This window comes from Eulemur rufifrons, chromosome 15 (assembly GCF_041146395.1).
Source record: "Eulemur rufifrons isolate Redbay chromosome 15, OSU_ERuf_1, whole genome shotgun sequence".
In the NCBI taxonomy this organism is placed as follows: Eukaryota; Metazoa; Chordata; class Mammalia; order Primates; family Lemuridae; genus Eulemur; species Eulemur rufifrons.
In genome coordinates, this window is record NC_090997.1 from 54,522,734 (window position 1) to 54,537,807 (window position 15,074).

A 15,074-nucleotide genomic window follows, 5' to 3' on the forward strand; every position below is an offset into this window, starting at 1 on the left:
CAAAATTAAAAGGGACATTAGCAATAATCTAATTCAATGAATTCATCGATACTGGTGGACCAACAAGGGTTGTGAACTTTTTATAATAGGCCAATTTTTTTCTTCAAAAGTAACTGCTATCCGCATCACCATGATGTCATAAAATAAAGGTTATTTTTACAATCAAAAGTAGAACAGCCATTTCCAAGAAAGCCTGCTTAGCTCTCTTCCAGTAACAAATACATAATAATATTAGATGTAACATTATCTTTTTAAAAAATATTTGCCACTGACCAATGAAAACCTCCTTGCAGACTAACTCTGGCTTTCAGACTGGTGTCTGGAAGCCACTCATCTTTCTTTCCTTTTGGAAGTGAGGATAAGGTTTTGTGATGTTCCCAAAGTCGTGTGGCTAGTAAGAGCCAAAGACAGATTTGTCACCCCACTTTCCAATGCAAAGAACAAGGTTCTTTCACCTCATCAGAGCTGGAAGGCACTCTGTCATAAGGCTTTTCTGGAACCAGATACAACCCAGTAAAATTTTGGCTCAACTGTATGACCTTGGGCAAGTTGATAAACTTATCCAGACTCTTAGCCCAATGCCTTCCACGCTGGAGCACCTCACTTGTTTGGATCTTTGACTCTGTCTTCTGATGCTTCCAGCGTATACATTGCTGCATGTGACACACCATGTCTCATTTAAGTCTATGGCAGGTATAATACGGAAGATGGTCAGGCATTGGCTGATGGCACTTACACAAAGCCAGCCCTGCCTGCTCTCTCCCTGAGGCCAGCCCCAGAAAGGGGCTGTGGGTTTGCAGCAAAGAAAGCAAACTGTCAGCCAAAAAATTAATTGAAAAACAAATTAAGTCTTTACTGTCATCTCTTGGAAATGCCAGAAAAGGATTCATAAACCACAGCAAATCTTTCTGAAATCCTCTTTCCCTATCCACACCCCTGCCCCTGCCATTGCACACACAGTTCCTTCTTGCCAGAGCTGATCCTAATGCTCTTCCCTATTCTGAGCTCTCCAAACCCTGCCCTCTAATTCAGCCAGAACAATCTAAGTCATATTTTTCTTTTCACTTTCTTCTTCAGGACTTTTTTCTTTTCAACGAGTAGGTCTCCATCTGCAATATAAATCCCATTAAGCTCCTATTTTCATTAATTTCTTCCTTACTCCTTACTCTGATTTGTATGATCAGGACAAGATTTGGGCTCCTTAGAAGCTGGTAGGGAGGGAATGTAGATAATCATGTTCTAATAAAAGTTGATGTCCTTTCCACATATTTATTTTAGGTTACAAAAATACTTTGTATTCTCAAACATCTTTAAATGATTCATATTGATAAATATATAGGAAATATTATTATTTGCATTTTGTGGAGTAAGGAACCAAATAACGAGATATAATTGATTGCCTGAGGTCATATAAGTCATTTGAACAAGACATACATAAATACCTTCTTTATCCTTGTTCGGGGAAGATTAGTCTTTGAAAATATTTTCAACAGTAAATATTTGTCAACAGAAGTATTTATTGAGCACATACTACACTGAAGACACTGTCCTAGATGGTAGGAGACTGGGATGAATAATACAGACTAGATTCCTATCCTCATGGAGACTATTATAGTTGGGGGTGGGTTGGGAAGTAAACAGATAAATGAATAAGTTTTCAGATAACAAGAAATTCTATAAAGAAAATGAAGCAGAGTGATGTGGTGGCCAGTAAGGAGGGGTAGGTGGGCTGGTGCTGCTTAAGTCTGTGTGGTTAGGGAGGCCTTCCTGAAGAGCTGAAGATTTGGGGTCAGATCATTACAGGAGAGGAACAGCAAGTGTGAAAGTTCCTAAGACTTGGAAGAAGGGGGCCTATTGAGGAGGAAGTCAGCATAGTGTATTTGTAAAACAGAAAGAAAACCAGTGCAGGTGGAGATACAGAATGAGGCTGGTGGTGAACGCAGTAGGAAATGTGGTCAAAGTACAGTTCATGTTGAGGCTTACAGGCCAGGGCAAGGAGCTGGAATTCATTCTAAGTGTAATGGGAAGCAACTGGAAGATGTTAAGCAAGGGAGAAATAGGATCTGATTATTTTTATAAAGGTCATTATTGCTATACTGAAAAAGGATTTTAGGAAGGCTTCTTAGGAGGGTAATGCTGTGAGCCAAACATGATATGCAGATTTCTTGGGCAAGGGTAGCAGGAGTGGATACAAGGGGAAGTGGGCAGATTCAGTATATATTTTTAGGTAGAGCGGATAAAACTTGCCAAGGAACTGGTTGTACAGATAAGAAAAAGAAAAAGAAAAACGATGATGCCTAGGTGTTTGCAGTTAGCAACTAGTGAATGGAGAGTTGGCCATTTCTTGAGATAGGGAAGATTGATTCAAACTATAGACAGGTAAGAGGAGTCAAGGTGCTATTTTTCCTGTGTTAATCTTGAGATGCCCTGACAAGCAGGTAGAGATGTGAAGAATGGCATCTGGGGATCGGTTGTGGTTAGAGGTGAGTATGTTGCTTTCTCTGTCCAGATTACCTTCCTCAATATTTTCCTACTCACCCTTCAAGTGCCAGCTCATATGTACCTCTCTAGGCAGTTAGCCTCTCTGTCCATATGTATCAGTTTCAACACTAATCATAGGGAGAAGTGGATGGTTTCAAGAGCTACTCAAGGAGGTAAAGATCAGTGGGAAGTAGTAATTGTTTGATATGAGAGTATAAACATGAGCAGGTATCAAGAGAGACTCCCTGGATCCTGGCTTGTTCAGAATAGTGATGCCATTCACTCAGCTATGGAGTGTTAGAGGAAAGTGGCATTTAGAAAGACAAAGAAAGAACCATATTTTCCATTTTCATAACGTTGAATTTGAGATATGTATGAGACACCCACATGGAGATGTGGAATAGGCAGTTGGATATTGGGGTCTGCCCAGGAGAGAGGTCATTGCTGAAAGTATGATATTCAGACACATTAATTATATGGATAGTAATAATGGCAAGGCAGAAATGAGACTTTGTGAGAGAGAACTTAGTGTAAGGAGAATAGAACTTAGGACCAAGTATTGAGGAGCTCTGACAGGTAAAGTCTGGCTTAAAGAAGATAAGACTGAAAAGGGAACTGGTGAAAGGGCATCCAGACAGATAGGAGAACCAGAGAAATACATCATGGAAACCAAGGGGAGAAAGCTTTTTGGAAAAGCAGGATTTGTCAGTAGTGTTAAGCGCTGCCAAGAAGTATCTACTAATCATCCAACCCATTGTTCTACCAGTATGTAGTGTGTAGCAGAGACAGGTCACACCAGCTCACCACAGCTAGTTTGCACATCTCTTTCCACTCCCACATTCTGTGATGTCATGTTCATAATTTGAATGGGCCATGGTGGGGGTATTTCCACCATGGAAATCAGCAAACACCACAAATCAGGGCTTCTCCTTCCCACTCCTCCATCCCAGAGAGCTATTAGTAGTTGGTAAACATTTATCAGCATACCACTAACTAAGACTGTGCATTAGAATTACTAGAGAGCTTTTAAATATACCAGTGCCTGGACCCCATTCCTAGACACTCTTATTTATTTGCTCTGGGGTGGGCCCTGGGCAATGGTATTTTTAAAATGCTCCCTGGGTATTCAATTATGCAGCTAGGATCAAGAACCACTGATCCATAAAAAATAAAACCACCATGTGTTTGGTACTTATAGAATGTCATAGTCATGTCTTAGGAAGCAATAAAATAAATAGTCCAGGATTCCAGCTAAGCAGAACTGGAAGTTACACAGGTCTGACCAGGCATGATATTAAGTTACAAGTTAGGTCCAGGAGAAGCAGGAAGCAACAGGTGTAGGCAGGCACGCTTGCAAATCTTTTCACCAGTCTTCTTGCCACAGAATAGAGCCTGAAAAAGAGGCCAACTCACAGAGGAGAGGAGAGCCCAGCTGAGTGACAAGCAGAAGCTTCCACATGGAAACATTGTCCAGCTGTCCCTGAAAGCCAGCTCGGCCCTGGGCTTTACACGTGCCAATATAGCCCTCTCCCACTTCCGGGTCTTCTGTCACTTGCATCTAAAACAGACCTTTTTTGGCCCTGAATCAAGGCCGGCAGTTTGCTGAAGCTGTTGGTTTCAAACAGGAGCCTAAAGAATTATCTTTCTATGGTCTGCTGGCCATTTCAGAACTTTGGAAATGTAATGGTCAATTCATTAGAAACATCTGAAAAAAAAAAAATTCCCTTTAGTTCTATTTCCAAGTATAAATTTTATTATTTCAGTAATAGCTAGGGGTCAGAATGTTTAAGTTAATTTGGTATTTGGCAAAAAAATTGAATTATTTGTGTAATATAGAATAGGTGGAGCCTCCTCTGATATTAAATTGTAGATTTGCTGTTTCAATTAGTTGCCTCCACATCAGCTGAAAATTTATTTTATTCCCTAATTTGTTAAATATGACCATTATACTAATTAGTTTGCTTAAATTTGTTAAATTGATGGCTAACTTAGCATTTATGTGATGCTTTATATTTGCTAACTACAATCAATTACATTTGGACTTAATCTATTATTGAAAGAGTTTTCCTCCAAAGAAATTAGTATGTTGAATAGTTACATATGTGAAAATAAAAATCAGATTTTATTTTCAATTGAAAAGCAAGACTTTTGAAATTTAACCAATAAGATTATAGTATGTAAATTAAGCATGACTGGAAAAGGTGATTGGTTTTCCTGCTATCTATGTCACAGTGCTAATACCCCACAATTAATCTATTTGAGCATTCAGCGGGCAGAAGGGCTCAACCATATTGTTCTCTCATTTAGAAAAAGTAAATTAAAGTAAGTTATTTGATGACTAAAAAAAATAAATAAATAAAAAATAAAACAGACCTTTTTCAGTCAGCTGGGTATGAGTTGTCACCTCCATTTTTATGTTGTCTTATTATTGAGAAAGGACTCTTAGGATGAATAAAAATGATACCTACCTATGGCATAGGTGATCAATAATAATTGCAATCATTGATCTGCAATGTCAGTGAAAGACCCTAAATATTTAATATTCTTATCTTTTCTGTTATTGAATCACACATTTTTTGTCCTAAGCTGACAATATTTCCTGTTGATTTATAAATAAATATCTGTGACACTTAAGTTACCTAATGCAGAGGAGTACACACAGGAGTCAGACTTTACCCTATGATGAAGTAGAAGTTTTGTTTTTTTTTTTTTTTCCTTGACTAGGCTCTGTGGTTACAAAAGTAGATGTTTTAAGGGAAAATTGGGTATTTTTATTTTGGATAAATGGAGTGAGCCAATGAATAGAGACATCTACACATTGTTAGTGTTCCTACTGTGTCTTCTACAAAATCTAAAATAGCCCATATTCCAGTTTTCTTTTAAGTAACTATTTATAGTTCATTTCAAGAGGAGTGAACAAGGCAACTTAAAAGGTAATGTATACTGCTCTCAGAACTCAAGGCAATTTTGAAAGAGGTGAGTGAAAGAGAAAAGAGCCTCTTAACCAATTAGCCAAGAGGCCACACAATCCTTTGGAATTAAAATTGCCCAGACATGTGTGAGGATCCAAGTAGAGTCTCATTTATATCATCAAAGAGATTCTACAGCTATTGAAATGAATAAAAGGTTAACAGTTTTAATAGCACAATAATAAGATGATTAAGATTATATAGAAGTAGGTAGGACCAAAATTCCTCCAAGTGGTGGAGACTTTTAATGAGGCACAAGAATGGCTTTTTTCTTGGTCTGCTTTTCAATTCAAATGATTCTCCTGGGCAGTCTCATAAGAAGAGAGTTTTCCAACTGTATGAATTTTCCTTTGCCTTCTTCATAGGTAGCATCCATTCAGTTTAGTTTTCTAAAAGGATATGTTAGCTAAAATCAATACCACATATTAGCCTAACTTCTGCAGATAATTTTTTTCAGAGTTCAGAGGAGGGTGACATAGAAAATAGTGATAACATAAGAAGAAATAAGTCCCTTTTTCTAAAGCTCTATCAATATTGGGAGTAAGAATATTATTTTAGCAACCCAAAAGAAGGTATAAAACAGTTATATAATTGGCTTATGATTTTTGTAATGAAATTTTATGTCTTGTCATATAAGCTGCTCTTCTGATATGTTAGGTGCAAAACAGAAATGGAGATCAATGCATGGGTAACTTAAGCCTATGCAAGATGTTTCATTGATTGTTGGACATAAGACAATTCTACATTCTTTCTCTTACAGGACGTTAAAAATGTGGATTGTTTCCTGCTGCTCTAAGAATGGACAAGTGTTCACAGAATTTCATGTTCACTTTTGTAGATACTATGATAGACTTGGGAACTTTGAGGAAAATAATTGCTTTGCTTCTCTCTTTTGTGTGTCATTTTTGTTTTTGTCTTGGAAACATTCAAGGAAAAATGTTTATGCCTCAGTCAGATTCTGTCAGATGTTTCTCAATCTGTATTTTCATTACCAGTCCCCTAGGGAGAAAATTTTTATTTTAATCAATGCATTTAAATTAAATAATTTTAATTAATTAATGGATTAAAATTTAAATTACATTTCTCCCTAATGAGAGGAATACTAAGAAATAAGAGTTTGTTCACCCCTCATGCGGACCCCATGGTGTGATACTGTGTCTGTATATTCTATACAAAGGTATTTGTCCTTTCCCTTTGTAAACTACCTTTTACATGGATTAAATCAATATAAATTAAAAAAAATTGTTGAGTAGGGTTGTGCTACAAACCATTGTAAAATCTAAGATTCTTTTCACTTCCCCTCCCAAGACCCAACTTTTACCCTTTTGGAGAGACTAAGGGTCCCTCATTCTAACTAAAATAAAATGAGGAAAGAGGACCCATTGTGAGGACCCTAGAGACTTTCCCACAACTCAATTTCAGTAAGACAGTAAATACAAAGGAACTGAAAAGTGGTTCAGACAACGGCTGGCCTCATCGTCTCTTGTCTGAGCTTTCTCTGAGCATCCTTTCCTGTCTTCTTGTCTCAATCTGAGCAAGCAGCCACCCAAATGCTCACAAACGCCCCAGAATTGGTACTGTATACCTGCTGTTCCATCTCTTATTGTTCCACTAAAAAGGGAAACCATACCAATGGGAGAGTCATCCCAAATCTGATTCCCTAGGGAATCACCTAGGAACTTGCTAAAATAGATCCCTGTAGATTTTTATTGAAGAACAACACTTACAATGTAGACTGCTCGCTATATTTCTCAATTGTCTTTCCTAATTTCTTATTCGCTGAATTCATTTTAGTACTACTTCTTTGCAGAGATGATATAAATAATTAACGAAGGGTGCCCTAGCCTGTTGTTCTAGGTCCCAACAGGACCTTTCTCCATTGGGGATTTTTAAACAGAAAGTGCATAGATTACTGTGAAGATGGCTCACAACTGAAAAATACATGATGTTCCTTCCTCAGATTCTCAGTTCAAGCAAGCACACTCTCAAGCAGCATTCACACCACCCAGGCTGCCATGACGGTGTGAGAGAGCCAGAGACGGGCAGGAGAATATGGGGACCCAATCTGAGAAAGAAGATAAGAATAACTTGTGTTATCCCTTCTTCAAAGGAGCTTTGAGGTGGGGGGATGGACTGAGAGGCTACGTGAAAGGGGAATGTATCCAAGAGAGTTTCTTCTGAAGATTTGGGGTGATTCTGAATAAAGGAAATGAATTCTTCATCTCATTTAGTGGTTGCTCTCTGACAAAACCTGCAACACATCCGCTGCTGTCAGAGTGAGAGGAAAACAGGGACATGGACTGGCTTACCTGGGAGGGCCTGAGCAAAGACTGCTCCTGAATTCTCCCAGACAGGTAAACGTGTGTTGGAATGTGTCACAGGAATTAGCCTGGAGCACAAACAAGGAGACGGAAGACTACCCAAAAACCACCCGGTATCCATGTGGAGGCCCTACCAGCAGAGGTTACCAGTGGACCTTGCTGGAGGAGGCAGAAAGAACTGTCTGTGCCTCCCTGGGATGGCTTACGCTAAGAAGCTGGCCACAGTGCCTGGAGGACATCTCGTGTGCTGTGCAGCTGTGCAGAGCCAGACATGGCTGGGAAAGGAGACCATCTCACTGCAACCAGCCTCCTTTCCCACCCACCCCACACTTTGAGGTGGGGTCCCAGACCCATTGTATCTCTAAGGGAGAGGAAACTCAGAAGTTCAGCTCTGAACTTGATTTTTAATAACACTTGTAATAATACCTGTACTAGAATGGAAAGATTTTCTAGAACAGATTGACTATCAAAAAATTACTAAATTTTAATACAGATGTGTCCAGCTATAACAGCATGAAATTTTCTGAGAGCATGCAGGAAAGGAAGCAGATAAAGGAAGTTTAGCTTCTGTTAGCAAAACAAAGAGAATTTTATTCTTATACAACCTTATTTGCAACTGCCCAAATCACACCTGTTATATGCCCTCTTGACTTTCAGCAGTGATGTCCATATGAGATACAAAGGTACTGGATTGATTTTTAATATAAATCCTTAAAATGAAGATTTTCTACAGAAAATTTCAATGAATCTCAATTCTATTAGCTTTAGTTTCTCTGAGAAACAGAAATTATGGGGGTGGGGAAAAAGCTTCCTTCTCTACATTTTTGGATTAGGAGAATGCATTCTAAAGAAAAATTGCATCAGGAAAAGAATGTTGTCACGACTGTTACGGGGCCCCTGTCTGTTTCCAGATGGTAGGGAAACAAGCCGGCTCCGGCGGAGTAAAGCAGGAAGCTGGCTGGCCGTGGTGACGGGTCTCTGCAGATCGGCGCGTGAACGGTAGGCACACACAGGAGTCAGAGGGCAAGCCGTCAAACCCACCACCGGGTCTTTCTCTACCTCCTTTCCAAACATCACACAGCTTTCCTCCCAAGCATTTACAAAAACTGAATTTTTTTTTTTTTTAAACAACTACATCCTATTTCACAGTATGAACACATCCTCATTTCTCTTACCCATTTTTCTGTCTTTTTTCACTATTATAGAAAATAGGACAATGAATATTTTCCACATGAAATTTCATGCACATCCGTCGTATTTCTCTGCAAATGATACCTAAAAGGAAACTTTACCTCTAAAAGAAATCTCTGAATTTTAGGTTTAGATATATATACCAAGTTCTCCTTTCTAAAAACTTTTCGATTTTACACTCCCAGCAACAGTGTTTGAAACTGCCTATTTCTCCTTTCTCAAACTTTCAAAAGCTCTCTGAGGAGCACATATTCATATTGCATTATTTTTTTAATTTGCTTTTTCCTATTAACTGTAAAGTTGAACCCTCCTTAAGTTTACTTACCAATATTTAAAGCTAGTAATTACTTATCTTATTCACTCAATATAATGTAAATAGTAATGGTGAATGTGTGCAAACATATTCTACTAACTCAGCTTTTAGTTTTTAAAATTATTAAAGTAGTAAACTTCATTAACAATAGTCTTAATGTTGAAATATCTTTGCTCAGATATTTCACTGGGACATGATCAATGTACCTTTTCTCATTCACTTTCCTCCCCATTCAGTCGACCCTTTCAATCTGAAACTTTGAGCTTTACATTGGGGGAAAAGTTATTCTGATTTTTATTATTTCTTATCTTTCTGACCCTCTACTATAAAAAAACCCAATTAGATGGATGTTGGACCTTAGATATCAACCTTCAGTATATCTAAACTCAGTTCTAAGAATTTTTTTTTTATCTCTTTATCCCTTTATGTTCTAAGGTATTTCCTCAACTTTATTTACTAGTCATCTATTTCTGTCTATGTCCTTTCTATTATTTACCTCTTTCATTACTTTTTAATCTTAGGGATCAAAATTTTAATTTCCAATAATTATTTTCTGATTGCTGCTTTTTCACAGCGTGTGTTCTACATTTATAGGTCAATAGTCTTGTGAATTTTATCAATGATACTCATTAGGACTGATTTAATGTTTTGTTCAGTTGTTTGAATTATCTCTGTTGCCAACCATTCTGTTACTTCACTTGGTTGTTCTCTTTCACACGGTTAGTTTTTATCCAATGTCTGGTGATCCTTTGTTGTCCATTCATTTTATGAATAATGAACTAGGTTGATTAATGTATAGAACTAGAGTAGGTTTCCTCTGTTTCTCCACCATGCCTCTCTTCTGCCTGGGAGGGGGAAGGGAGTCCCCAGTCTGCCTGCTTTATACCCACATCCCCCAACCCCCTCCTCTCCATTGGTAAGGTAAGTATATTCCTTATTCAAGGACGTCAGGGTATTTGCCTCTCACCCTCCATCTGTCGTGGAGATTTAGCATGGATTTAGTGTTTGGTCGGGCCCTACACCCACCCAGAGCACTCCTTGGGCAGCATCTTCACTTTCCTTGGAGTGCAATTACTCACGTTTAGCTTGGCGGCAGCCTCTCCACCACCTTTTGTTCAGTGTGAGATGAGGAGTGGCAGGGCTAGCCCAAGTGTTCTAAAGCAGGCTAAAAAAAAATCCTAATTATTGTCCCACTACCTCTTTTTCCTCTTCCTGTCAGTTTACTAAGTGGTAATAGCAGATCCAGAGAAATGTAAGTTCGGAATGATTTTCTTCTTGGTTTATGCTAGACTGCGGTGACCTCTGCTTTTGCCAATCCTATCCTTCTGCTTTCTATAGTCCAGGAATTTCTCAACCTCTGGCAGAAAATGATACCCTTTCCTGTTTACCAGCACTGTGACATGTTTATATCTTTTCTGTCATTTTAATGGGTTTTGAGCAAAAAGAGACGAAGGGCACATGCGCTCCGTCCATCATCCTGATCCAATGCCCTAGGACTCTCAGGGTCCCTCCTCAGCTTTCTTTGCCCAAGCTGTTGGCTCAAAAAAAAAAAATCTCCTAACCCCACCAGTCAGCATATACATCTCTCTGCAATTTCTTTTTTTATATTAATATATGGTGGTAGCACAATAAGACACTCCTTTACCATTTCTCCCCAAACTTTCTCATCTGTATTAACACAAACAAGGGGTCTGTGGTGAGGCCCATGGGTTCTACTGCAGAGTCCAACCAACGATGAGATGTGCACATTTGGGAGAGTGCCTTGTTGGATAATATGACTGCTTCCTCCATCCCAGTCATTGCAGAAAATAGGTTAATTAACAGGCTGACTTCAGCCTTACTAAATCTATTATGAATTATATGTTCAGGGGTGTTGGTAAAAGGCCAACACTGGCATCTCTTTAACTAGTAATTATTGTGTTTTATTGTTGGGGACCTATAATGCATTAACAAGGCAGGACTCAGCTTTATTAGAATGCACGTGGCTCCTCGATCCCATGCATATTTATTATGCGAGAGAATGGGATTCTTCTTCTCTAGCCTTCACTAATTTAAAAGAAGATATCCTCAATGAAATGTATTCAAATATTTTGACATTTTGCTTCACCTCACTTACAGAGCAGAAATTGTTTCTGACAGTTATTATACAGTGCTGGAATCCTGCTGCTTCCACTGTTGAAGAACAGGTTGAAAAGACACAGCGCTTGCATTTTGTTCAAAGAGTGATTCTGTGGCTTAGAAATAGCAGCACTGTCAGCTGTGATTCACTGAGAGTTTAGATAATATCCAGTCTGTAGTCACTGCTAACATGGGCTTCTGGGCTTGGAGTGGAAGAAAATGAATGGAAGCTGGTGCCCTGAGGTTACCCAGGAGGATGAGTACAAAATATGAAGCTGGCATTTGGCCACTGAAAATTTTGGTAGAAATCTTCCTCCTCTTTCTCCACATTGTCAGCCCCCCATTATAACCGGCTTAAACTTCAAATGCACCTATTTAAACGAGGCACACAATAGTAAATGTTAAATTGAAACACTGGGGCATTACAGAAGCTTGAACTGTCTAAAGCGATTAGAGGTAACAGTTGATGGGCATGTCTCTGATTCTACTGCACTGAACGGCAAAAATCACTCCAGGATCATCCGGAAGGTAGGACGCTACACCACAGAACAACTAACAAACCTAACAAGAAATCTGATGTGTTTTCTTTTGGGTACCTCTGGTTTATTCAGTAGGCTTCTTCTCTGAAGTAGTCTTCCAAAGTAATAGGATACAACACTTACTGGTAACGGGCCTGCCACTAGCAGTGGCAGAATTGGGCACCAACAGATCTTCGCCTAGCTTGCTGAGACTACCAAGACAAGGAGAAAGCCATTTATCAGCCAAACTGTCATCATTTATTCAGTTTCTCTCCCATTTCATGTCCAACCCAAAACTATATCTAGAAGCAGAGCAGTAGCTCAGGGTCAAACTGACCAGCTGTGCTTTTGGAGAGACCAAGAGGGCTCAGCCAATCGCATTGAACATATTGAGACATAGTCAGCTCAGTTGGGCATAAGTCAAAGCAAACAGACAGCCGACATGGGTCTTGAACCTATTCTTGCAGGTTAACAAAAAATTATATCACAGACTGAGCACACACTGATATTAAAAGGGGAGACTCACGAGGCAGTGACTCTGCCTACAGCAGACCAAAGCATCTAGATACCCAGCTGGTGCGGGCAAGCATCTGGGGGATTGAGGGTATTTGGGGTTTGACATGCAGATTGGTTGAGGCTGAGACATCACAGCTAAGGAGTCGGCAAAGAGTTTTAGTGGAAGAAAAGGATCCTGCAGCAGGTCAGGGAATTTATTTGCTGGCAATGTCCCCAGGGACCTGTGAGTAAATCTGGAGGGCACTGAGGGGTGACGAGGCCCATTATTCATTGGAATGAGACATGGCCAATTCAGCCCTCATCAGGGGTCTCTGCCAGGTGATGAGAGGTCATAACCTTGCAGCAACCTGGGAATAAATGAGAAAAAGCTTTTGCCACTTTGGAAAGATGAAAAAAAAATACATCTGGATTTTTTTTAAAAGGTGAAGTCAGCCCTAAAGGAAGTATAGAAATATGTCTACATTAGAACAAGTACATTGTTTCAGTCAACTCTCTTAGTAATGAAAGCTGGCTGAGCATGAAAAGAGGAAATAAGATCCCAAAGCATTAATCATTCTAAGCTGTAAATTATCTATGCCTTATTCATTTATATATCTCTAGTTAGTACCTCACAGTATGTTTGGCACACAGTAAGTGCTAAATAAATGTTGGTGAATGAATGTCATACTTGCATTTCCAGTGTAATCAAAATGGGGAACTCGGTGGGAAGCCATATGTCATTTTTGAGGCCAGCATTAACTGTGGGTGGCCAGGTTACCTCCTAAGAAGCATGATTTGTGGGGTCCAAAAATGTTTCATCGTTCCCAAATTCCCAATTTCTGAATCTCTACAATTCACACACTATCTACGGATTATAGTAATATAGCTAAGGAGACTACATGGATTATCTCATTTTACTATCTCCATTTTATAGTTGAGAAACCTGAGGCTAAATGACTTACTCAAGTTTACAGATCTAATAAGGATTTGAACTGACTCTAGGGGTTAGACTTTTTACCACCATGCTAGCCTACCTCCTACACTATTACTAAAAGCCCACAACAATACAAATATCACTTAGGGAAGGAAAAAAAATGAATTGTCAACCATTAGCACATTAGTCTCAATTGATTCCTCAGATAAAATAGCCAGCCACAGAGCTGGAACTTGAAGAAAGAGAATTAGAAATTTGATGAGAAGGTTGTTCTTGGAAATTTTGATCCCAGGGCTCTGACTCATTTATTTAGTACTTACTGTGTGCCAAGCATTGTTAAGGTGCTAACTAGAGATAGAGGGTTTTATGTGTCTGTCTCTATTAGGCCAGTTTCCTTTTCTGCCGGGGAAAGCCCTCTATCCCACATGTGTACACTACAAAAGATGCATTACTTATTTAAGTCTTTTAATAAAATCTTAATTACCTAAAGAACTGAGTAAACTTTTTTCTTCTTTGCACTACTGCATCACCAAGAGTCGGAGATCAAATTGAATGGGAGGATTCTCCGAGGGAACATCCAAAGAATAGCTTAATAAAATGTTCTATTGTCCTATTAACTGGGGAGTGAGGTCGTATTACAGTTATAAACTTTATTGCAGGGGACTCTCTACAGCAAAAGTGCCATTCAAATGGCCACCTATTAAGGAATAATGAAAGGCTTTGGAAATTACCTTTAGTAAACATTTGATAGAAAATTGAAGCAGTTACCTATGTAATTCTTGTTATGTGTACTTGAAACCAACACTTTTTTCTCTTGAACTATCCAGAGATTTTAGTGAGGGTAAACATAGCCTGTGGCTCACACTTCGATATAAACAGAGTTTGTTTAGTTTTCTTTTCCCAACATAGAGGAGCTTTAACCAATGTGAATAGTTACAATGAAAGGTAACATTTGCACATCTAGATTCTTGAATTTCCTAGGAAAATTGAGTTTTCCTTAGTAGAAATGTCCTGGGATTTGTGGTAAATAGCCTAAGAAACTATTGGAATAAATCTTTCCTCAAATCGAGCATGCAAAGCTTGAAAAGTAAGAGGCATCGGATGTGGGTATTCTTTGACTATTCATGTTTTTGCTATGAAGTAAAGGCATCTAGATATATATAATTGAATCTAATATATAACTAATATAGATAATATATTACATAATATTAAATATCATATAATACAATGTAATATAAATTTATTTTGTACATATATCACTACCTGTGTATAGATGTACAGTTGACCTATGAACAACACAGTTTTGAACTGCATGGGTCCATTTATAAGTGGATTTTTTTCAACAAAAGTTACACTGAGTGTACCTGCCTATCCTGCCTCCTCTTTAACCTCCTCCTCCTCAGCCTATTCAATGTGAAGACAGTGAAGGTGAAGACCTTTATGATGATCCACTTCCACTTAATGGGTAGTAAATATATTTTCTCTTCCATACGATTTTCTTAATAACATTTTCTTTTCTCTAGCTTACTTTACTGTAAGAATACAATATAGAGAACATATACAAAATATGTATTAATCGACTGTTTGTGTTATTGGTAAGTCTTCTGGTCAACAGTAGGCTATTAGTAGTTAAGTTTGGGGGGAGTCAAAAGTTCAATATGAATTTCCGACTGCACGGGAGGTCAGCCACTAGCCCCCATGTTGTTCAAGGGTCAACTGTATATTTAATGTTCT

General features: G+C 38.6%; 1 non-coding gene across 1 annotated transcript; it reads left to right on the forward strand.

The window, feature by feature from the left end:
- Positions 1-4,055: 4,055 nt before the first annotated feature.
- LOC138396194 (small nucleolar RNA SNORA2/SNORA34 family) lies at positions 4,056-4,188 on the forward strand. Its single transcript, XR_011235659.1, has one exon. It is a non-coding gene; the product is annotated as a small nucleolar RNA SNORA2/SNORA34 family (small nucleolar RNA).
- The last annotated feature ends 10,886 nt before the right edge of the window (positions 4,189-15,074 follow it).